Source organism: Pituophis catenifer, unplaced genomic scaffold, assembly GCF_029215685.1.
Source record: "Pituophis catenifer annectens isolate HBS135680 unplaced genomic scaffold, rPitCat1.0.hap2 SCAF_8, whole genome shotgun sequence".
In the NCBI taxonomy this organism is placed as follows: Eukaryota; Metazoa; Chordata; class Lepidosauria; order Squamata; family Colubridae; genus Pituophis; species Pituophis catenifer.
The window spans coordinates 28,971,115-28,996,305 of record NW_027256888.1 but is presented as its reverse complement, the minus strand read 5'-3'; the positions used below and the strand labels follow the sequence as shown (position 1 = coordinate 28,996,305).

The window sequence follows — 25,191 nt, the reverse complement described above, 5'->3', positions numbered from 1 at the left end:
GCCACTGAGAAAAGGCATTCACGTAAGACAACTCCCCTTCTAGAACATAAAATAATAGATTTGGAGGGGACTTTGGAGATCTTTTAATCCAACCCCCTGTTCAAGCAGGAAACCCTATAGTATTTCAGACAAGTGGCTATTTTGACAGCTTCCAGTGATGGAGCACCCCCAACTTCTGAAGGCAAGTTATTCCATTGGTTGATTGTTCTCACCATTAAGAATGTTCTCCTTAGTGCTCTAAGTTGCTTCTCTCCTTGGTTAGTTTCCACCCATTGTTTCTTGCCTTTGGTGCTTTGGAAAATAGTTTGAACCCATCCTCTTTTAGGAGCTCCTCAAAGGAGTTCCTTCTGCAAGAGGGATGGAAAAGACACTTTTGAGGGAAGGTCCAAGATGACAGCAATGGAGTAAACATAGTTACATCACGGGCAGAAAAGTTGCCACTAAAATAAAATAAAACGGTAGGAGAGGAGGTGGAGAGGGAAAGATAAGTCATAGAAAAAGAAAGAAGAATAGAGAAAGTAAAAGGAGAGGAAGATTGGCGAAATTAAAAGAGAGGGAAGCCCATTTGCACCTGAGAGGCCTACCCAAGAGACCAGAGGCCCATCGAAGTGAGGTGAGCAGAGAGGCAAACTGTCTGCAGGCACCACTCCTACTGCAGTGGGATCCACCCACAGGAGAAAGCTGTGTTAGCAGTGCCTGATCATTTGCAACAACTAAAATCTCAGGCTATTACCCAGGGTATAGCCATAGGCTTACAGCAAAGGAACCAACCTTCCCAAGGGGTTCAAATCCACCAGCCTCCATTGTTGCAGCCTATACATTTAGAGAATTGGATGGGCCCTCAGAGCCTTCCTTCTGGGGTCCATTCCCTCAGAAGTGGGGACTCCTCGGCTGAGGAGGAAGACTCTATGGCCTTTTCTGAGGATGAAGGGATGGATGCAGAACCATCCCCGTTTACAGGCCTTTTCAAACCAGATCTATTTAAACCATTGCTTCGTAAAGCCAAGTCCATTACGAATATGGAACCTGAGGCTGTTCCAGACGCTGCTCCCAGCAAAGGGGATTCTGGCCATGGACTCTTTACAGAGCCAGCAGTTGAAGCGGAGGCAGTTCCATCTCCCAAATTATTTTTGGACATGGTACAATAACAGTGGAGCAATCCGGGCTCAGGACTTCCCCCATCCAGGTCAGAGCAGCGGCTCTATAATGTGGCTCCAGATTTGGCTGATATTTTACAGGTACCCACAGTGAAAAAGCCGGTGACTGCATTGGCATCAATTGCTCTTCTTCCAACGGATGCAATGGATTGCCTGAGACCTGAGAAAAAAAAACTGAGTTATCATTATGTAAATCCCACTAGGAGGCTTCCTGGGCAGTAAAGGCCGCCACCTCGACTTCATTCTTCAACCGGGCTTACCTGCTCTGGCGAAGTCAGATACAGGAACGCATTCCACCAGAAGATATCAGGGTACACTAAAACATTAATAAATTAATAGCTGCTGCTGAGTTTTCAGCAGATGTGACATTGAATGAGGCCAAGTTCATTTCAAGATCCATTGCATCTTCCATCAGCCTGTTTTGGCTTAAGCATTGGCAGGCAGATAATAAAAACGAATGGAAATTAGCCTCAGCCTCATTTATGGGCAACACGTTGTTTGGAGACGCTCTCGACCCTATCCTGGTAGAGACCAGAGACAAGGGCAAGGCCATGCCCTCCCTTTACAAAAGGGGGGACCGCAGGCCCTCTCCATATTACAGGAGGCAGCCCTTTCGTGCCCAAGACCCGGCCTTCGACTATCAACAACGGCAGTACCTTAGCCGACAGGATAGATAACCTGATAGATCAGAATTCAGGAGTCGTCACCTATCTCAAGGCAAATGGCCCTTTTGAGGGGCAGGAAGTTGTCCTTACCGATGTGCCAAGTGATTGCAGGGCCACACCACCAATTGGTAGAAGGCTCAGCCTCCACACCCATCAGTGGGAGGCCACACCTTCAGACACATGGGTCCTCACCATGTGAGCTGAGTTCGGGTTTGACACTGGAGTTCCTCTCCATTCCCCCCAAATTCTTTCTAACATGTCCCAGGTCAAGGGACCCACACAAACGAGACCTGATGGAGACGGCCATCCAGCATTTGCTGGATATCCAGGCCATCAAACCGGTCACTCCAGACCAATGGGGACTAGGGTTCTATTCAATCCTGTTTGTGATTCAAAAGAGTTCAGGGGGGTGGAGGGCAATTTTAGATTTAAAACAACTCAACCAGTGTCTGGAGTTCAAAAAATTCAAAATGCAGTCACTCAAATCAATATTGGACAGTACAGGTGTGGGTGACTTCCTCACCTCAATAGACTTAACAGAGGCCTACCTTCACATTCCAATCAGGGCTGCACACAGGCAGTTCCTTTGACTTGCCTATTTGGACAATCATTACCAATACAGAGCCATGCCCTTCGGGCTCTCATCAGCACCGAGGGCCTTCACCAAGACATTGGCGGCTCTGGCAGCCCACCTGCGATCGTTCCCAATAAGAGTCCAGTGCTATCTGGATGATATCCTCATCCAGTCATCATCAAACATCCAGGCAGAGGAGGATCTCTTGATTAAGATCCAGACGCTGCAGGCACAGGGCTTCTCTATCAACAACAAGAAGAGACATTTCATTCCAACTACCAATTTGCTCCTTTTGAGAACCATGATAGATACCCTGACCTGCCATGTCTTCCTCTCTCTGGAGAGACAAGTTAGCCTTCAACAACTGGCCAAGCACATCATGGCCATTTATCACGCCTGTCGCAACTCGTGGGGAAGGTGATGTCATGCATCGCCATGGGCATGACTGCATGCCAAGATACTGCAATGGTTCCTCCTGCCCCACCAAAGATCTGGCAGGAGCAACTCACAGGACAGGGTAAGACCCCCCCTTAAAGGTGCAGCAGTCCCTTCGTTGGGGGATTTCACGAGCTCTCAGCAAGGGCTGTCTGTTCAAAGAACCGACATGTATTATCATCACAACAGATGCCAGCCTCTTCGGTTGGGGGGCACATAGCCAATCCTTGATAGCCCAGGGCAGGTGGACCCAGGGAGTCCACCTGGGTCCACAGTTGGTTGGAGCTTCGAGCTGTCCATCTGGCTTTCAGGAGCTTCAAGGACTCCATCTCAGGGCAGCACATATTGGTCTTAACCGACAACGTGATGGCCAAATCTCATATCAACCGGCAAGGGGGACACACTCCAGGTCCTTCATGAAGGAGGCAGGTGAGCTGGATCGCTGGGCAGAGCGGCACCTGCTATCTTTAGGAGTGGAAGACATATCAGGGACCCTGAATGTGCAGGCAGACAGTCTCAGCAGGGTGACAGTGGACCATGCGGAATGGCAACTGCACCCCTCTCTGTTTCACCAGCTGTCTCAGAGATTTGGGGCCCCGGTCCTGGACCTGTTCGCATCTCCAGCAAATTCCCAGCTTCCACGCTTTTTCAGCAGGTACAGGGCTCAAAGCGCGGAGGGGGTGAATGCCCTTTGCATCCAGTGGCCTCGCCTTCCCCCCGCTTCCATTAATTTCGGCAATGATAAGGAAGATGCTGGAAGAGAAGGCAGAGGTGATCTTGATAGCGCCTCATTGGCCCAGGAGACCATGATTCGCGGACCTGGTGACCCTGTCCATGGCTCGGCCTTGGCGAATTCCACACAACAAAATCTCACTCTGCCAGGGGGTCGTGATCCACCCAGAGCCTCAGTGACTCCAACTGACCACTTGGCAGTTGAGTGGCGGACCCTGAGACAATGGCAATTATCACCCAGGGTGATTCGCACTATACAGGCATCCAGATGACAGTCCACTACCAGAATTTACAATGCTACCTGGAGGGCATTCTATACCTGGTGTTCCAGCTTGCCGGCTGATTCAACTACAGCCTTGCTAGCCTAGGTCCTTGACTTCTTGCAGGACGGGTTGGACAGGGGTCTTACCCCTAGTACCATCAAAAGACAGGTAGCAGCACTGTCATTGGTGTTAGTAATAGGGAAGTGGGAGTCCCTTTCCAAGCATCCTTCCCCCGGTTGTACACAGGTATCCTACCTGGGACCTGTCACTTGTTTTACAAGCTCTCACAGGGGCTCCCTTTGAGCTCCTGAGAACGGCCACACTCCACTTCTGACGTTCAAGGTGGCTTTCCTCATAGCAATTACATCAGCTAGGAGGATTTCTGAGTTGGCAGCCTTGTCAGTCAGAAAAGACTTGTGCATATTTTACCAGGACAGGATAAGACTCCCCTTAAAGGTGCTGAGGCTGGTCCCTTCATTCATACCTAAGATCAATACATGGTTTCATAGGGCTCAGGAGTTTGTTCTTCCCAACTTCTGTCCGGGTCTGGAACATGTTCTTGAACAACAGTGGCATGCCTTGGATGTCAGACAGGCTCTCCATAACTACATCAGGTGGACAGCTTCCGTCAGGAAGACGGAATCCTTATTTGTTTCCTTTCAACTGTCAACCTTGGGCAATAGAGTCTCTTTCCATGGTGGGAAGATGGATTAGGACCTGCATAGCTAAGGCATATGAGGTTCAGGCCCTCCCAGTCCCTGGCTGGATCATGGCGCATTCTACCAGAAGTGCGGTCACTACAGCGGCTTGGGCGACACAGGCTTCCATTGAGGAGGTGTGTCGGGCAGCCATCTGGTCCTCCCCTTCCCCATTCATCTGTCATTATAAATTAGACACATTCGCTTCGGCTGAAGCGGCCTTTGGGAGGCGAGTCCTCCAGAGGGTTCATACAGCAGAAGGGACGTAGGACCAGACGGCTACCCACCCATTACAGGGACTGACAGGCTTTGGTATGTCCCATCCTGGATTCCTTTGATCCAGCTCCAGGGAGAACGGGTATTGGTCCTACCTTCTACTGGTGGCTGGAAGAGAGAATCCAGCCCCATCTTTACTAATGTCTAGTCCACAGTCCGGGAAGGGCTCCTATTTTTCAGATCATACCTCTTGGCTACGACTTCACTAAACTGGGGAAGCACCAGGCAAGGAAGGAGGGACTAAACATACAAATTAGATCACATGCTCAGTCTCCAGGCAGAAGAAGAACAGAGCAACACTCATCCTGGATTCTCTCTTGCAGCCTCCAGTGGAAGAGGTGTTCAGGTAGGACCAACACCCTTTTCTTCAGTCTTTCTTCCTTTGTCAGCTGATTTGTCAATCCTATTTTTTGCTCCAGTCCTTGATTCATTTGTTGATGTGACCAATCCCTCTTTACTTTCCACTTTTTTTGCTTATCATTTATTTGTTCCTCCTCTTTGTCGAACTGTTGTTTTATTTGCTGATTTTTCTTATCCATATTTTTCCCTGTTCATGTCCATTTCTTGGCTTAAATAATCCATTTCATCCATTCTTTCTGTTGCTTCCACCAATTTGTGGGCAGTTTGGTCTTTGTTCCATGTTCTTTGCAGAATGTTTTCCATTTTCTGATCCATACCATTGACTAAGTTCGTAACATCTTGAAACAAGAAAGTGATCTCATTGAGAAATCCTCTCATTTCCACAGCTGTTCCTTCAGCTCCAGTCATAATAACAATACAAGTAGAATAAACAATCACACCTCAATCAAATTCAAAGGTTCCAAAACCCTAAAATTATGGTTTGTTAAATGGAACTCTCCTCTCCAATTTCCATACTGCCTTTTTTCCAGCAGATATTTATTTCACTCAATCTCCAATTCTTTCAAAACGGGTGATTGTTTAAATAAATCCATTCCAGCATTTACTCAATGTTTTGATAGTCCAATATGTTCTCCAAATTCTTTAAATGTACTCTGTGGTTTTAATCTTTTGTTATAGCTTCCCAATATCTTTTTTATAAAGTTTATTTCTTATTTCTACCACTAGTGAGCATAAGACAATAAACAACTAAAAATCACAGCCACCAAATTTTAGGAGTCTGGGAGTCATTTTTTCTTTCGTCACTAGATGGAGCTCTTGATTTACTTTTCACCATAAATCTCTTTTAAAAATATTTTCTTCTGCCGCTTAAACAATATTTTTAAAGTCTCTTCTCTAGGGTTTTTTTTTAATCCATGGGGTAGTTTATAATGAAAAAAGAATCATCTCACCCAGCAACACAGTCTCTGTTCACTGCTCTCTTTGCTCCTGCACTGTCTTAGGTTTTCTGACTGTCCCCAGCTTCATGGCAGCCATTTTTGCTGCTGCTGTTCTTTGGATGAGGGGGCTCGAGAGATGCGGCTCTCCTCAATCTTCAAGGCAGTCCCCCTTTACTTCACCACTCTTCCAAGTTGGCTATGGCTCCATAGGGGAGAGCTCGGAACGGGGCGTGGAACTCGTAGTCCACGCTTCTGAAGGCGCCAGAAGTACAGCTCGAAGACCTCCCAACTAACAAATATATGTAGGAAACACACTACAATAGTAATGGGGACTTCTAGGTTGATCAGGAACAAGACCAGGAGCTGACTGTGGCTCAGATCATGAGCTTCTTGTGGCAAAATTTAGGCTTAAATTGAAGAAAGTAGGGGAAAGCACTAGGCCATTCAGATATGAACTAAATCGTATCCGTGATGAATATACAGTAGAGGTGACAAATAGATTTAAGGAATTAGATCTGATAGAGTGCCTGAAGAACTATGGACGGAGGTTTGCAACATTGTACAAGAGGTAGCAACTAAAACCATCCCAAAGAAAAAGAAAGGCAAGAAAGCAAAATGGTTGTCTGAGGAAGCTTTGCAAATGGCTGAGGAAAGAAGGGAAGAGAAAGGCAAGGGAGAAAGAGATATACCCAGTTGAATGCAGAATTCCAGAGAATAGCTAGAAGAGATAAGAATGCATTCTTAAATGAACAGTGCAAAGAAATAGAAGAAAACTTTTGTATAAAAAAGAATACCGCTTGGGAGGGGGGCGAAAGTCCTACTAAGCAGGTATATACAAAAAGTATGAAGGCTATTGCTTAACGCATTGTAAGTCGCTCTGAGTCTCCGGAGAAGGGCGGCATATAAATCGAACCAATAAATAAATAAACAATAAAAACAATGCCGGAAGACTCTCTGCGTCAGCAACACAGCACAACACAGTAGCAACCATAAGGTGACCATGCTCACCACCTCCTGCACCCCCAAAATAATAAGACCCTCCCCAATAATAAGGCCAAGCCCTTATTTCGGGGTTCAAAAAATATAACACATGGTCTTATTTTTGGGGAAACACGGTATATTAAAAACGCTCTGTTCTCAATATGAGCAAAAATCAAGGAAAAACACTATTTGAAAATATCAGTCTGGCTCTCCACAATGGAGGCACTAATACACCCAAATGTGATGGATATGGGAAAAATTGTAAGATACAAAGATACTTTGAATGAGAAAGGGGAATTAAAAAATAAATAGGAATTGAATAACCAAGGGATAGACTTAGCATGGTGGCCGCATGTACAGATACAATCTAGATATTATAAAGATGCTAAAACATATGGTTTTTATAAAGAACCAACAAAATTGGATCAAATCTTAACGGGACTGGAGGAAAAACTAAAAAATTATATATTATCTATCGACTATTAGAATAGAAGAGGAACAAGTAAAAGATTGTTGTTGTTGTTAGTTGTGAAGTCGTGTCCGACCCATTGCAACCTCATGGGCAACTTTCTTCCAGGCCTTCCTGTCCTCTACCATCCCCCGGATACCATTTAAGCTCACACCAACTGCTTCAGTTACTCCATCCAGCCACCTCATTCTCTGCCATGCCCTCAATCGTTCCCAGCATTAGGCTCTTCTCCAGTGAGTCCTTCCTTCTCATTAAGTGGCCAAAGTATTTCAGTTTCATCTTCAGGCTCTGGCCTTCTAAAGATCAATCAGGGTTGATCTCCTCTAGGACTGACCGGTTTGATCATTGGAGTCCAAGGGACTCAAAGGAGTCTTCTCCAGCACCATAGTTCAAAGGCCTCAGTTCTTTGATGCTCAGCCTTCCTTATGGTCCAACTTTCATAACCATACATTGCAAGGCTTAATGTTGAGTTTCAAGCCAACTTTTGCACTCTCCTCCTTCATTCACATCACAGGCTCTTTAGTTCCTCTTCACTTTCTGCTATTAGAGTGGTATCATCTGCATATCTGAGGTTGTTGATATTTCTCCCGGCAATTTTAATTCCAACTTTTGATTCATCTAGCCCAGTGGTTCTCAACCTTCCTAATGCCGCGACCCTTTAATACAGTTCCTCATGTTGTGGTGACCCCCAACCAGGGGTGGGTTCTAAATTTTTTTACTACCGGTTCTGTGGGCGTGGCTTATTTTTGTGGGCCTGGCTTGGATGTCATGTGACTGGGTGGACGTGGCTAGCTGGTCATGTGACCGGGTGGCCATGGCTATGTGTATAGGGACTACTCAGAGGGCTGAAAAAAGTCATTTCTGACAGGTCCTCGCACTTTTGACTGGTCCTCACACTTATGACCATTCTCACATTTATGCCCGTGCAGCATTCTTAACAACCATGTCACTCATTTCACAACTGCTTCTTTTCACCATGGTGATAAAATAGGCCAAAAAACGTAAAAATGTGAGGACAGTCGTAAATTTGAGAACTGGTCAAAAGTGCTAGGACCAGTCAAAAATAACTTTTTCAGCTCTCTGAGTAGTCAATGTGCACAAAAGGACTACCCAGAGGGCTGAAAAAAGTGATTTCTGACAGGTCCTCGCACTTTTGACCGGTCTTCACACTTATGACTGGTCATCATTTATGCCCATTGGAGCATTCTTAACAACCGTGTCACTCATTTCACAACTGCTTCTCTTCACCATGGTGACAAGATAGGGCAAAAACGTAAAATGTGAGGACAGTCGTAAGTTCGAGGACTGGTCAAAAGTGCGAGGACCAGACAAAAATAACTTTTTCAGCCCTCTGAGTAGTCCATATGCATAAAAGGATACAGCAATAGAGAGGGATGAAGGAAGGGAAGGGAAATTAGAGTAGGAGAGAGAGGGAGGAAGAGAGGAGGAGAAGGAGAAAGGAAGAGGAAGTAGGGAGGAGAAGAAGAGGGGGAGGAAGAGAAAGTAAGAAGGAAAGAAAAGAAAAGAGAGGTGGTAGGTTTGAGGAGAAAGATTGCTGTACAATAAAAAAGATGAAAGGGAAGAAAGCCAACCCCAAACAAATATAAAGATATTAAGATAAAGAATGAATTGTTAAACTTTAAAGAATAAAAGAGAACAAATATGAATAAATAACAATAATTAGAAACACACATACAAACATACAATGTATTTTCTTTGAACAGAGTATTTGGCCGGTTCACAAATTTAAACAGTGAACAGCGTTTAGTCATTTCAATTAAATTTACAATTTCTATATTTCCTTTTTGCCATATTTATTCCTCATCTATTTTTTTAAAAAACTAATATTACCCTTCATCCTCATCTCTAATCTTAATCAAATTCAATTTTTCCCTTTTATTCTATATTATACCTCTTCGCATTGTCATCTATTTTTATATCCATCCTCACTTTGGTTAATTATGTAATACAGTTGTTTAATACAAATTCAACATTTTAATATAAATCAATTAGTTATATAACTCTCTTTTTTGTATATTAATCAATATGAACATGAATATTCCAATTATTTCCATGCAATCCAATTTCTTACAAATCAATTAATTATATTTACCAATAATAATAAACCAAATAATTTCCCCCATATATTCCTCCAAACCACAACTTAACCTTTTCTGCTTTCAAAACAATATACAATTAATAGGATCTCAATTATTACAATTCCCTAGTTAAATAGAGCTTTTTTTCTTTTGTGTTTTAAAATCTTGAACCTCCTTTTTTGCCCTAAATTTCCCATTGTTTGCAGTTTTGCACCTACCTTTTTTTGGTGAGGAAAAAGAAAAAGAAATCTCTCCCTGTCTCATTTTGTCACGTTGCAGCAAAGACCCTGCTTTACTTTCAGTTTCATTTTTTCAGCATAGCTAGGGGGAAAAAAATCTGCTCCAGATTTTTTTGCACCTAGCAACAGAGCCCTCCGCAAAACAGCTGAGAGCAAATCAGCTGAGAGTCAAGGCTGATCTAATCAACTTGTGCTAATTAACTTATCCTGAAGCTGAAAGGGGCTGTTTTTTCTATTTTTGCAGGCACCGGTCTACTCATTTGTTTTCTTTTAACACTGATCAGCTGTAGGGCGGCCCTTTGAAGCCCCGCGACAAGAATTTAAACAGTTTTTTTCCCTCTAGCCATCAGCTGGGACTCAGGAGGCAGCAATAGATTGGGAGTGGGTGGGGTAAGCGAACGGCCGGCGATCCAACAGAGCAGAGAGTGAGGGTGAGTGAAGGCGTGGAGGGGGCGAGAGAGGGCTTTGGCGACCCCTGTGAAATGGCCCAAAGGGGTCGCGACCCCCGGGTTGAGAACCGCTGATCTAGCCCCACCTTTCTCATGATGTGCTCTGCATATAAGTTAAATAGGCAGGGCTACGGTATACAGCCTTGCCAGACTCCTTTCCCAATTTTGAACCAATCAGTGGTTCCGTGATCATTTCTCACTGTTGCTTCTTGACCCTCATATAGGTTTCTCAAGAGACAAATAAGATGGTCTGGTACTCCCATCTCTTTAAGAACTTGCCACAATTTGTTGTGATCCACACAATTAACGGCTTTAGCATAGTCAATGAAGCAGAAGTAGATGTTTTTCTGGAACTCCCTAGCATTCTCCATGATCCAGCGTATGTTGGCAATTTGATCTCTAGTTCCTTTGCCTCTCCAAAATCCTGCCTGTACTTCTGGTAGTTCTCGATCCACTTACAGCTGGAGCCTAGCTTGTAGGATTTTAAGCATAACATTACTAGCATGTGAAATGAATGCAATAGTGCGATAGTTTGAACATTCTTTGGCATTGCCTTTCTTTGGAATTGGAATGTAAACTGACCTTTTCCAATCCTGTGGCCACTGTTGAGTTTTCCAAATTTGCTGGCATATTGAGTGTAGCACTTTTACTGCATCGTCTTTTTAAGATTTTGAATAGCTCAGTTGGAATGCTGTCTCCTCCACTAGCTTTGTTGTTACTCAGATTTCCCAAGGCCCATTTGACTTCACATTCTAGGATGTCTGGCTTGAGGTCAGTGACTACCCAATCGTGGTTATGTTAAGCTCTTTCTTGTATAGTTCTGTGTAATTTTGACACCACTTCTTAATCTCTTTTGCCTCTGTTAGGCTGTGCCCTGCTTCATTTTGTACTCCAAGGCCAAACTTGCCTGTTATTCCGGTTATCTTTTGGCTTCCTACTTTAGCATTCCAATCCCCCATGATGATAAGGACATCTTTTTTTGGTGTTAATTCTATAAGGTGCTATAGGGCTTCATAGAACTGGTCAATTTCATCCTCTTCAGCACCAGTGGTTGGAGCATAGACTTGGATTACTGTGATATTGAATGGTTTGCCTTGGATTCAAACTGAGGTCATTCTATCATTTTGGGGATTGTATCTCAGTATTGCTTCTCCTACTCTTATTGACTGTGAAGGCTACTCCATTTCTTCTGAGAGATTCTTGCCCACAGTAGTATACCTGATGGTCATCTGAATTAAATTCACTCATTCCTGTCATTTTAGTTTGTTGATTCCTAAGATATCGATGTTTAGTCTTTTCATCTCTTGTTTGACCACGTCTAGCTTGCCTTGATTCATGCATCTTACATTCCAGGTTCCTATGGAGAAAAAATCTTTACAGCATCGGACTTTCCTTTCATCACCAGATGCATCCACAGCTGAGCGTCCTTTCGGCTTTGGCCCAGTCGCTTCATTCTTTCTGGCACTATTATTATTATTTATTATTATTATTATTTTATTAGATTTCTATACCGCCCTATTCCCGAAGGAATCAGGGCGGTGAACAGCCACAGAATAAAACACATAAATACAAAAATTTAAAATAGAATAAAAACGAATTAAATAATTTGGCTGAGACAAATTTAAAATACCCAATAATTTAAAACAAATTAAAATTTACATTTAAAAGGGGAGAAGATTTAGGCCAGGCCAGCTTGATGAAATAAGAAAGTCTTGAGCGTGCGACGGAAGGTGCGCAGATCCGGGATCCTCCGTATCTCTGAGGGGGAGCTCGTTCCAGATCATAGGTGCCCCCACAGAGAAGGCTCTCTGTGGTACTAGACTACTAGTACTAGCCCTCTGCTCTTCTCCAGTAGAATATTGGACATCTTCCAAACTGAGGGGCTCATCTTCTAGCGTCATATCTTTTTTCCTTTTGGTACTGTCCATGGGGTTTTCATGGCAAAGATACTGGAGTGGGTTGCCATTTCCTTTTCCAGTGGAACACATTTTGTTGGAGCTCTCTGCTGTGACCTGTCCGTCTTGGGTGTCCCTGCACGGCATAGCTCATAGCCTCCTTGAGCTATGCAAGCCCCTTCGCCACGACAAGGCAGTAATCCATGAAGGGGAGGGATGCTTTATTTTGGTTTATTGTGCTTAGCAAGGAACTGAAGTTGATGGCCTAAATGATTCCTTTCAATGTTGAGTCTGGAAACCAGAATCAACAGTTAACGGAACTAGATCATAGAGCAAAGTAAAATAGCACTATCCTATCCAATACTGTATTAACATAATAATCTAAAACCTGTGATAAAACAGCTGCTTCTCTTTCTTCATGAAACCAAAGTTGAAATAAACCTCCACTAAATGACTTTTTTTACTTCAGTCAGCTGCCCAGATATCATGTTGGGCTCACTTTGTAAACTTAAAAAACCTATGCTAATTAATTTTTAATTATCTAAGAAAGCATTAATTTGCACACAATTAAACCATTGTCTTGCCCTGTATAATATTTTCCTAATGTTTACTCAACTCATTTAAGAGGGGACTTTAGTTATACCTAATCTCTGAGAGGGAGGGGAGGGGAGGGGGGAGAGAGAGAGAGGGAGGGAGGGAGGGAGGGAGGGAGAGAGAGAGGTTTCGTATGAATTTTAGAATTATCATATCTGAATTGCCAGAGTCCGGCAACTATTGGATGATGCAAAGTACATTTCTCATCATTGTCACTTAGTGCCAGATTGGTTACTTCAGGCATTTTCATTTGCAATGTCTACATTTGCTGGCTTTTGGCCATAGAGGGAAAAACTAATCAGAGTTGTGAGTCCAGAATATTTTGGGGAACATAAGGCTAATCTTAAAGCATGATGCTGCTTCCTGTACAAAATAGAAAACTGCAATAAATATAATTATTTTGATTGGTTGGAAAGCTCTGATTAAATTTTAACTAATTTTTAAATACAAACTCCTAACTTCTTCTCCAATTACAAATTCATGGAGAAGAAATAGAACCAGTATAATTACAAAGATGAAAAGGGGGTTTGTAGTCAGACTGCAGTTCCCAGTATATCCTTGGAATATGTATTTACATGAAGTAGAGTTAAAAGATGAATCTAAGATATCAGGTGGTATCTGTCTGAAATTAAGCAATATGCAAAAAAGCTTACTGGAAATAAACTATTTAAAATAGAAATAAGTAAGCATAGCCTTTATGTTCTTCAGATTACAATTTGAGGAATAACAATTTATTTAAATCTTTAGACATAATCCCAAGCATAAATCCCAAAACAACCAATCAAATAAGGAGGTAGAGAGTGCTGGGAAGGAAGAAAAACTCAGATACAAATTAGGAGGTCTAGGAAGCATATACAGGGTCAGCCATAAAGGATTCAGATGCCTATACTCAAAGTTTGGGGAACAAACAGAGAGAGCTTGAAATACTAGTACACAAGGGCAGGTATGATATAGTTGCCATTACAGAAATTTGGTGGGATGAAACTCACAACTGGAAGGCATAAAAGAAACAGATCTAACAAAAGAAGAGGCAGAGTTGCATTATATGAGGACCCAGTTTGTGGGGGCAATAAACTGACTTTGTATAAATATACAGAAGTATGAAGGCTATTGCTTAACACATTGTAAGCCGCTCTGAGTCTCCGGAGAAGGGCGGTATATAAATCAAATTTTAAAAAAAATATGTAAGAGATCACTACATCTGTACAGAAATGCATAAAACCAAGAATGAAAGCCGCCTAGAATGCATACAGGTTAATATAAAAGGAAAAAAAAAGGCCATTGCCACGCCATAGGTATTTACCACAGGCCACTCAACAAAACAGAAGAAGTAGATTATCTTTTTATTTATCATTTAACAAATGTACATCAGAATCACACCACAGTAGTAATGGGGAACTTTAATTACCCTAACATCAACTGGGATACAAATTCTGCATCAAGTGAGAGAACGAACAGGTTCCTGATGAACCTAGCTGACAACATCATCCAAAAGGTAGAGGTGGGAACTAGATGAAAAGCTATACTGGACCTAATTCTTATTAATAGAGAAGAAATGATAGAGGGGGTTGAAGTTGCAGGAATTTTGGAGGAGAGTGATCATGTCATCTTGGAATGCAACATAATGCAGACATAAACAAGAACTTAATCAAACCAGTGTTTTAGGCTTTAAAAGAGCTGATTTCAACAAACTTAGAATTTGGGGAGGATTCCTTGGATGAAAATCTTAAAGGGGAAAACAACTCAAGAAGCTTGGGAAACTCTAAAAAATATTATTATAAAAGCCCGGTCCAGCACAATACCACTGAAAAATACCAGCACAATACCACTAAAAAAGAAAAATAAGAAATCCAAGAAGAAACTAGCATGGATGCAGAAAAAACTCTCTGATAAAACAAAAGATAAAAAGGATAAGTATAAAAAATGGAAAGAAGGACACATAGCTAAGGTAGAATATCAGCATATAGTCCAAATCTGCAAAGATGGTCAGGAAAGCTAAAACTCAGAATGAAGTAAGACTTGCAACAAATGTTAATAATAACACTGATACCCATTGTCATCGGGGCACTTGGTACCATGTCCAAGAATTTTGTAAGATACATCAACAAATTGCAGCTTCCTGCAATAACACCAGCGGAACTGCAAAAAACTGTGCTACTTGGAACATAGTACATCTTAAGGTACTTGTTTGATACCTAGGATGCTGGCAGCAACCCGTATCAACCATTAGCATCTGTCAATGGTATTTGTGATGCATTTTTGAATGTTCAGTTGACTGAGTTTCATGTTTAATGAATAAAGTAAATAATTATTATAATTTCAACATATAAAAACAAGAAAAAAGTAAGACTTGCGACAAATGTTAATAATAATAGTAATAGTTTCTTTCAACATATAAAAAACAAGAAAAAAGTCAAAGAAATAATCAGTCCACTAATGGGAGAAGATGGCAAGGAAGTGATGGGCAGCAGGGGGAAAGCAAAGCTGCTAAATTCTTTCTTTACATCTGTCTTCACACAAAGAAAAAATAACCCAAACTACCAAGACAGAATCATAAAAGATAGACTAGGAATTCAAATTAAAATAGGCAAGAAAATGGTAAGAAAATATCTGTTTACTCTAGATGAGTTCAAATCACCAGGACCAGATGGATTACATCCCAGAGTTCTGAAGGAACTGGCAGAGGTGGTCTTGGAACCATTGAATCATATCTTTCAAAGATACTGGAGCACCGGGGAATTATCAGAGGACTGGAAAAAAGCTGATGAGGTCCACATCTTAAAAACAGATCTAGTAAATTATAGACCAATCAGCTTGACATCAATACCTGGGAAGATCCTGTAAAAGATAATCGAGCAACAGATCTGCGAACACCTAGAAACAGGCAAAGTTATAACCAGAAACCAACACGGATTTATCAAAAAAAGATCATGCCAAACATCATTTCATTCTTTGACAAAGTGACTAAATTAGTGGACCAGCAAAATATTTTGGACATAGTATACTTGGATTTCAGTAAAGCATTTGACAAAGTAGACCATAACCTACTTCTTGGTGAGCTAGACAAATGTGGAATAGACAGCATCACCACAAGATGGATTTGTAACTAGCTGACAAACCGCATTCAACATGTAGTCCCCAATGGAACTGTGTCTACATGGAGGGAACTAAGTAGAGGGGTACCCAAGGTTCTATTTTAGGCCCAGTGCTCTTCAATATTTTCATAAATGATTTAGATGAGGGGATAGAAAGGGGTCTCATCAAATTTGCAGATACCACCAAGTTGGCAGAAATAGCCCAGAAGATAGGCTCAAGATCCTATCGACAAAAACACTGGGCCCTATCTAACAAAATCTCGACAAAAACACTGGGCCCTATCTAACAAAATGAAATTCAATGTAGAGAAATGTAAGATTTTATATGTATGCAAGAAAATAAATGGGAAAATCCCTTTACCAATGAAAATTTAATTAGGGCTAGGGTTACAGTTAGGTCTTCTTGGAGTCAGGGCTAAGAACTAGTGTTAGGGGTAGGTGAGAAAAACTTGTCTAAAAATCTGTACAGGTACAGATTAGATGAAACTTGGCTCAATAGCAATAACTGCAAGAGGGATCTTGGGAGTCCTAGTGGACAATCACTTAAATATGAGTGAGCCATGTACTGCAACCACCAAAAAAGCCAATGCAATTCTAGGGTGCATTTACAGAGGAATACAATCAAGATCACATGAAGTATTAATATTATTTTATAAGGCCTTGGTAAGATCACAATTGGAATACTGTATCCATATCTGGTCACCGCAAGATAAAAAAGATGTTGAGACTCTGAAAAGAGTGCAGAGAAGAGCAACAAAGATGATTAGGGTGCTGGATGCTAAAACTTATCGTGTTCCCCCCAAAATAAGACCTGTCTTATATTTTTTTGAACCCTGAAATAAGAGCTTGGCGTTATTGCCATGCATTCAAAAGCCCAATTGGGCTTATTATCAGGGAATGTCTTATTTTGAGGGAAACATGGTAATGAAAAGATGGACTAGGGGACATATGACAGCAGTATTCCAATATTTGAGGAGTTGCCACAAAGAAAAGGGGGTCAACCTATTTTCCAAAGCACCAGAAGTAGGACAAAAAGCAATCTTTGGAAACTAACCAAGTAGAGAGGTAACCTAGAACGAAGGCCAGATAAGGAACAATGAATGGAAACTGATGAAGGAGATATTCAACCTAGAAATAAGGAGAAATTTTCTGACGCGGAACAATAAACTAGTGGAATGGCTTGCCTTCAGAAGTTGTGGGTGCTCCATCATTGGAGGCTTTTAAAAACAGACTGTACAGTCACTTATCTGAAATGGTCTAGGGTTTCCTATACCATTGAGCAGGAGGTTGTGCTAGAAGACCTCCAAGGTCCCTTCCAACTCTGTTGTTCTGTTTTGTAAATGTTCTATAAAAACTTTGAATACCTTATCTCAGTGGTTCTCAACCTGTGGTCCACGGAACCCTGAGGGTCTATGATGTCATCATAGGGTGTCCCTGAAGGCTTGAAGAAATGTTGTGATTCAAATCTTGAGTTAAGTCTTGCAGGTCCGTGACCATGGCCCTTGGCCATAAAAGGTATTTAAAGGGTGAAGAAATGATTGAGAACTACTGCCTTACTTATTTGTAAGCTATTCTTATACTAGTAAAATCTCCATAGTTGACCACCTCCCTAAGTTGATCTAATTTTCATAAACTTGACATACACTATATGTACATAATAGAAAGCCAACTTCTCTATATTGACCACCTCTGAAGGTTGTATCTTGACCAGCTGGACTTTGATACATGGTATTAATTTACTCTCAATAACTTGACCAGTTGAGTTCAGTCTACACCAAGGGCAAAAAAAGTGAAATGCAGAATTGGTAGCATGAATTTCTTTCAAGAAGAATATCAAAGAATACAATATTTTTTACTTTGATTTGGCAGTAAAGATACAGCTTCTTTAATGCTGATTGTGGACTATTTTTCAAGTCGATACCTAACAGTAGCCTCGTTATGAATGGTGACAAATATGAGTAGAAAATTTTCTGAAGAACGTTTCACAGTTCTGTGTGCTAGCTTAACCAGAGAGAAACTAAAATCTTGGCAAATCGGCAAAGCCACGCTCATTCAAGAACCTGCAGCCCAAAGACTTTCCAGTTACCTGGAAATCTAAGAAATCTGCATGGATGCCCAGTGTCCTATTTGGGGAGTGAATAAGAGACATTCACTAAGAAATTAAGAAGAAATGGTCCATTTGCCTTGTAGTGGACAATTTCCTAGCCGTCCCCAAATGAATCATCTTACAAATGTGAAACTGAAATTTTTGCCTCCAAACATTACATTAAAAAATTCAACCTCTTGACCAAGGCATAATCAAAACATTCAAAATTCATTACAGAGCCCAGCTTCTGCAGTGGGTCATTGCTAAAATGCAAACCTATGATCCATTTGCAAAAGCAAAATCCTAACCCTAACCCTGGCTCGGGAGCAATTTTCCAATCAATACTAACCATGGGACAACCCAGTGGAAAAGTGCTGGAAGCAACTGATGAAGCAGAAGAATTAAGTGAGGAGGACACACAGAAATTTCAGATATTCCGAAAGAAGAGGATGCCAGTCATTTGATAATGCAGTTAAATGTCATTTGCTGTGGAAAAATGCCCAGATATGCTGAGTGGTGTAGCCAGCGTTGAGAGTGCTTTCTCCACTTACCTTCATAACAAGAATAAGAAACAGACTAAAATTGACTCTTTTTTTTCCAAAAAGAATGATTAAATTAGGAGAAAACAATACATATGTAAATGTATTGATTTTGTATGATACAGTATTGTATGATTTTTCTCTTTTCACCATCCGTGTTTCTGTATGACATTCTTTAATAAAAGCTGTACAATAAAATGAGCCATGTGTAAATATTAATACAGTTGTTCTGTATGTTGACCACTTTTGTCGAGTCCCTTAGGTTAGGGGTCCCCAACTTTTTGGACGTCAGGGACCATAAATTCATAATTTTAAATTCCGCAGACCACTAATATGATCTGCCTAATGACGGTGGGCGTGGCTAGGTGGTCATGTGACTGGGTGGGTGTGGCCAACTCAATGTTACTCACGTCAAAGGGCACCTTACCAGCCTCTACTCCCACCCACTGCTCGCCTCCCCACCCGGCTCCTTAGGGACCAACAGGAAGCAGTTTTTTGGAGCTAAGCAGCCACCATGAGAAAGAATTGGCAAAACAGCTCAGTTCAAATTGGATCTGACCGAGAAGGAGGCTCAGCAGAAGCACCTCATTGAGGACTACAAGCATAGGCTTTCCAAGCAGAGGGAAGACCTACGGGAGTGCAAGGCCAGGTACCGGCACCTGGAGGCTCAGCGGGCTGAGATGGTCAGCCAGTTCCAGGCCATGAACCAGTCCCACTGGAACGAGGCCTTCCAGCTCTTTGCCACCAGCGACACTTCCCGCCAGCCTTCGCCTAAAGCCCCACACCAGGAGGCTGAAGCAGACCCTGAGTCGGAATTTCTGCTACCCTCCGGCCTACACAAAAAGACCCTGAATGGGGAGACTGCAGCAACAGAAACATTTATTGCACGTATCTGTTCCAGGGACAGGACCCGTGATTTAGTGCAATATAAAAAATGAAAATAATTTTTCTGTGGACCACCAAAATTTTCTCACGGACCACCAGTGGTCCATGGATCACCAATTGGTGACCACTGTCTTAGATGGTCAACTTTCAGAGGTTTTAACTGTATTTTAAATCTACACTCCAATGCAAAATTCTATGATGCAGCAGGTTTTTTTAGGGCTTCATTGGAATCTGTAGGAATTATTCAGGACTTCTGTTATCAAATATAATATTTTTATGTCATGATTTGTTATTAGAAGTTTGCTGGATAAACCACAGTGATTGATTTGATGCAACATGTATCTATTAAGTTTACATCCAGTCTTTCCAGGTATTATTCAAAGTACTCAGTCGTTTGATTTTTCCTCACACTACTATGTAAAGTAGTTGGGATGAGAAAAATAGTCACAGGTCCAGAGTTTCCCAGTGAGCTTCCATAACTAAGATTAGACTTGAATCAAGGTTTTTCTAATACTAATCTAACATAACACTTTATCTTTTTGCAAGCCACAAGGTGCTCAATTTTTTCTTAAGTGACGCCCTCAAAGATGATCCTGTAAAAAAGGCAAATTCTTTGACATTAAGTGCTTTAGAGTGCTTTGCAAGTAGAAGAGCATAAAAAAGATGCTGGACAGCTGCATTTCTGGTTTATATGTCAGTGATTGTATTACTATTCCCTTAGCATCTGTACATTACACAAGTTTGCAAATTTTTATAACAAATTTTAAGAGGCTGTTATTAATGAGTCGTGTAATTCAATGTAATCAGAACAGAGATACTTTCATCTTATATTTTTATATATTATATTGTATTATGTTACATTATATTTAGAGAGTTTTTAACAAATCAAATTCCCTATTAAAATGATAAATCACAGCACATTGCAACTTGATAGATTATGGTGTCCAACTCATGTCGTCACGTGACATATCATGACTTCCCCCCCCTTCGCTAAACCAGGAGTGGGCATGGCCAGCACATGATGCATCCAGCCTACGGGGTGCAAGTTTGACCCCCCTAGATTAGTGGCTCCTTTAGACTGGATTTTCTTCCGATTCATCTCATCTTTTTGAATTTTACCGGCACCTTCATTCTTTACAAATTACCCTGTTCATAGTTCTTCTAGAAAATATCTCCTTATATTCTCATTGGCAACCGAGGCTTTAGATATTCACTATTTTGAAAACTAGTTCAATTTTCACACAGCCCTGAATATACAAAGTGTATTTCTGATAAACTTTATATCTTAGACTATTTGTTGAATCAGTTCAGTCCATTCTGAGTTTGCCATTTTTTAAATAGAAAGTGGTATGAATGGGATCACTTTTCACATAAATCCCATTTATCTAAAGGCACGAGGTACAGTAGAAAGTGTGTGAACCTAGTCCCTGGGTTACGAGCGTTCCGTTAGTGAACATTTGATGTTATGTGATAAGCGCCGCCTAGCGTTTGTGAACAAGTTCAGAAACTACAAATCTTGCAGCACTATGGCAGTTGTTCGCCCTTATGAACAACTACAGAGGCTCTGCAACATTTGTCCTGAAGTTTGCCGGCCAAAATGGAGCTTCTGAGAGGTGGATCCGTTCAGAAGCTCCGTTTGGGTCTCATGCTCCCCACAATTGCTTTTCCCCCAACCTGCTGCACCAGGTCACTTACCTTAGATCTAGCAAGCAGTCTCCTCTCCAGAGCCCTCTGCAATTTCGTTCGGGCCTCCGCAGACCTTGACTGGAGGTTGCAGGCCAAAATGGAGCTTCTGAGGGGTGAATCCACCCCTCTGACACGCTGTTCGGCCCTTTGTGGCCTCACCCAGCCCTTTGCAGACCGAAATGGAGCTTCCGGTGGGGCGAATCCAGCGCAGCAGGTTGGAGGGAAACAATTGTGTGGAGCATGAGGTATTTCAGTGTGTCAGGGAGGCCTTGGGTGGTCTTAGGCAGGTGGCCTGTTCCATCAGTAGGCCCCCATGGCCTTCCCCACAGTGAAATACCTCTTGTGCACTTAACAAGCCTCGTATTTGATTAGCAAATGCGTGGGCAAAAGGAGGGAGTGATCCTGTTCAAGGTACGAGATTCACTCCCACGAATCCTCAGGTTATGAATGGAATGGGCAGGCTCCATTACATTCGTAACTAAAGGACTATATGTGTGTTGGGGAGAAGATGTATATCAGCGCCTTTAGTTCAGACATATCAAACTCAAGGCCCACGGGCCATATCCAGACTGCAATGTGATTAGATCTGGCCTGTGGGGCTGTCCTGGTGACAGCAAGGGGCTGGTCCCCACTGTTTGGCCCCATCCCAGCCAGGCGTTCTCCCTGTGTGTGCACACAGGAGGCAGCAAGCATGTGGGGGCTGGTGTGCAGCTGACCTGTGATGAGCACTGTCTTATCCCGCAGGCTGACCATGTTCTAGTACTGGGTGGCTGCCACAAAATTGTAGAGCAGCACGTAGAGCACTGACTGCAGTGCTGCACCTGCCACCAGTGCCTCTGCCACTTCCATGGCCTATTAGCTGACCCGACCTCATCCACTGGCCCTGCAGCCCATGAAGGCTTCCCTTTCACCAGGACGGCTCCCGCCCCACCCCTGTATGGGAAAGCCATGGCCAACAGCATTGCTGCCACCTTCTCGTCCTCCCTACGTCCCCTCCTTCCGGGCTTTCTTGGTGGTCTCCTGTCCTAGGGGACTCCCTGGCCACCTGCTGCCCTCCCTCCCTCCCTTCATCCCTTCCTACGCGCAGAGGGAGGGAGGGAGGAAGGAAGGAAGGAGATGGGAATAAGAAAGAGGGAGGGAGATTGGAATGACAGGGAGGTAGGGTTTGAGGGAAGTCCTCTCTTAGCACTTGGCCACCAGCAGCCCTGCTGCCCTGTCACCATCCCATCTTGGCCTCTTCTGGTGGTCTCCCATCCTATCACTGAGGATGCTTTGCTTACAAAGCTGAGTCTCCTTGCATAGAGAGGCAGTGGGCCCCCCTCTGACCCATGCTCTTTGCCCTCCCGCACCCACCATGAGCATCCTGGCCAAGGAGAGCAAGCACAACAACAGCAGCCTCGAGGAGGAGGTAACCACGGCCAAGCACCCCCTTGAGGAAGCAGGGCTGGGCTGCAGGGTCCTGGTGCTCTGGGAGCTCGAGGGCCAAGCTGGACACTTGCCCTCTGCTGCCCAGGGCTCTGGGTAGCCTGCACTGCCCTCCGGCGGTCCTCTGCATGTCTTGAGAGGGATGACCAGGCTCCTCTGGTGGATGAGACTTTGGCACTCACCCTAGTCTTGTCTTCCTCCAATGGAGACCTCTGGATCCCCCCCACCCTTGCCTAGCCCCCCACAGGAGGCAGAGGATGACCCTGTGTGTGGAAGTGCAGAGGAGAAAATTTGCAGGAAACAGTTTTCTTTAAGTCCAATTTCTGCCTTGACAGATCTCTGGAGAGGAGGAGTGGGTGGCGGGAGAGCTGCGTGAGGTAAGACTGCCCCCAAAAGACAGCATCTTTACCACACATGATTGGAAATGGAGATTTCCTTTCAAGAAGGGCCAGCCTCCGTGCTGGCCTGTGGAGCACTGCTCTCCTGCTGTTGTGGCCCGCCAGGGGTCAGCAGTACTGGCAGCAGAGTGAGGCAATTGGGGAGGAACATGGGCCAGTCCTGGGGGCTGGGGAAAGCTTGGACGAGTGCTCTGCATCGGACGCAGAGAGGGAGATAGACAGCAGCGAGGCAGAGGAACAGCTGGAGCCCGTTCCCAGTGTGTGCATGTGCAGAGCTGCCAGAAGACAAGAACAACTCAGAAAGCAGGGTCGACTTGGGAGTAAAGCCACACCTTGGAGATGATTGGCCCCTCCCATAGGAAACAAAAGAGCAAACGGGGAGGGGGCTTTTGCAGGAAACAGTTTGTTCGTTCGGTAGTTTCAAGAGTGGAAAGTTCTGTTCATGACGCTAAGAGACTGCCAAGTTTTGCCTTACTCTGCATTTGGAAGCAAGTTATGTGTCAGCTTGCCAAACAAGATAAGGTGTGTTGATAAATATTCCTTTGAAAAACTGTTTGGACAAACCTTGCTGACTATGAATGAAAGTAATTCACAGTCGTGTATATAAAAGATGTTTTGCCAGGACCAATTCCTGCTTCCTGCTTTTTAAGGGAGCCTAGCTCAGAACACCTGCCACCTCCTCTTGCTCTCCAGAGATCTGTCATGGTAGAACTTGGATTCAGAGGAAACTGCTTCCTGAAAACTTTCTCCTCCATACTTCCACATGCAGCATCATCCTCCGCCTCCTGCTTTGTTGGGAGGGGGCACCGGACAGGGAAACAATGTCCAACAGTGTCTGGGATTGGGAGAAGAACATCTCCTTTGGCATGGTGTTCACATGCATACACACAAACACACAATTCCAAACTTGAAGACTTTCATCCACATCTGAGCTTGCAAACTACCAATCATGCCTGGACTTGGGGAGAAGGGCCCCTCCTTCCTCTATGGATAAAAGTCCCGAAACTTAGAATGCAATATGTGTGTGCACGCATTAACTCACTAACTCACGTCGAGTTAGCCAGTACAACTTGTTCCACCCCAACCCAGGCATCTCGAGTCAGCCGCGCCCAGTGAGCAGCGTCGAGCTGGCCATGCCCATCCAGCTACACCCATCTGGAGTGTTGGAGTGACCTGGCTGTGACCACCAGCCACACCTATCCAGCAATGCTCACTTGGCTGTGTGAGTAGTCATAGTCTTACATGCACCTGGCCCTTTTAGGGCAATCATAATGCTGATGCATTATGTCTGAAATTGAGTTTGACACCCCTGTTTTAGATCATTGAGTTTTTCTTTGAAATCTCTGTAAAGGTAATCCTCAATTTACAACAGCTCATATAGTGACTGTTCAAACTTTCTGTTGTGACCCCGCCCTCTGAGCCTGTCCCATCGGAGGAAGAAAGCTCCGAGCATGAGGAAGAGGAGTCAGCCAGGCCTCCCTCTCCAGGCCCCTCCCCTCTGGCACTGTCTCAGGTGCCAGCCGAGGGAGAGGAGATTAACAGAGAGACAGGTGGCTCGGATGAGAGCGAAGGAGAAACATCATTCCTGGATGCACGCCTCCGAAGGCGTGATAAACGATTGCAGCAGCTCAGGAGGCGTGCTAGGGATTAGAACTGAGTCACTGGACCACACCCCAGAGACTATATAATAGAGGGTGGTGGCCAGTGATCCTTGTGACGAACAAAACTAACCTTGGATAGTCACTAAAGCCTCGTTCAGAACTGCTGGGAGGAATATTTATTGTTGTTGGACGTTTGGAAGCTGAGTATTTATCTTTCTGTTTTCTGTGGAAATAAAAGCACTTGGCAGACGGCGTGTATATCGCTGCCAAGTTGGAGATAAAGAGCTGGGTGTGTTCCAAGTGCTTCCTTAACCCTCGGCTGGCTGTGTTTGTGTATGTGTGTGGACGGGGACAGATCACTTTCAATATCTCTGAAAAAAGTGACTTATGACTGGTTTTCATACTTATGATCATCGTGGCATCCCCATGGCCACCTGATCAAAATTCAGATGCTTGGCAACTGACACGTGTATGATGGTTGCAATGCTGTAGGGCCATTTGATCATCTTTTGCTACCTTCTGGCAAGCAAAGACAATGGGGAAATCAGATTCACTTAGCAACCATGTTACTAACTTAACAACTGCAGTGATTCAAGAAAGGTAGTAAAATGGGGCAAAACTCACTTAACAAATGTCTCACTTAGCAACTGAA

The 25,191-nt window shown here is 43.4% G+C and overlaps 1 protein-coding gene across 1 annotated transcript in view; it reads left to right on the top strand.

Annotated features, from left to right (window-relative positions):
• The window catches only part of LOC139320274 (ligand-dependent nuclear receptor corepressor-like protein), a 134,169-nt gene that overhangs the window by 80,317 nt on the left and 28,661 nt on the right, over positions 1–25,191 (top strand). The window lies entirely within an intron of this gene.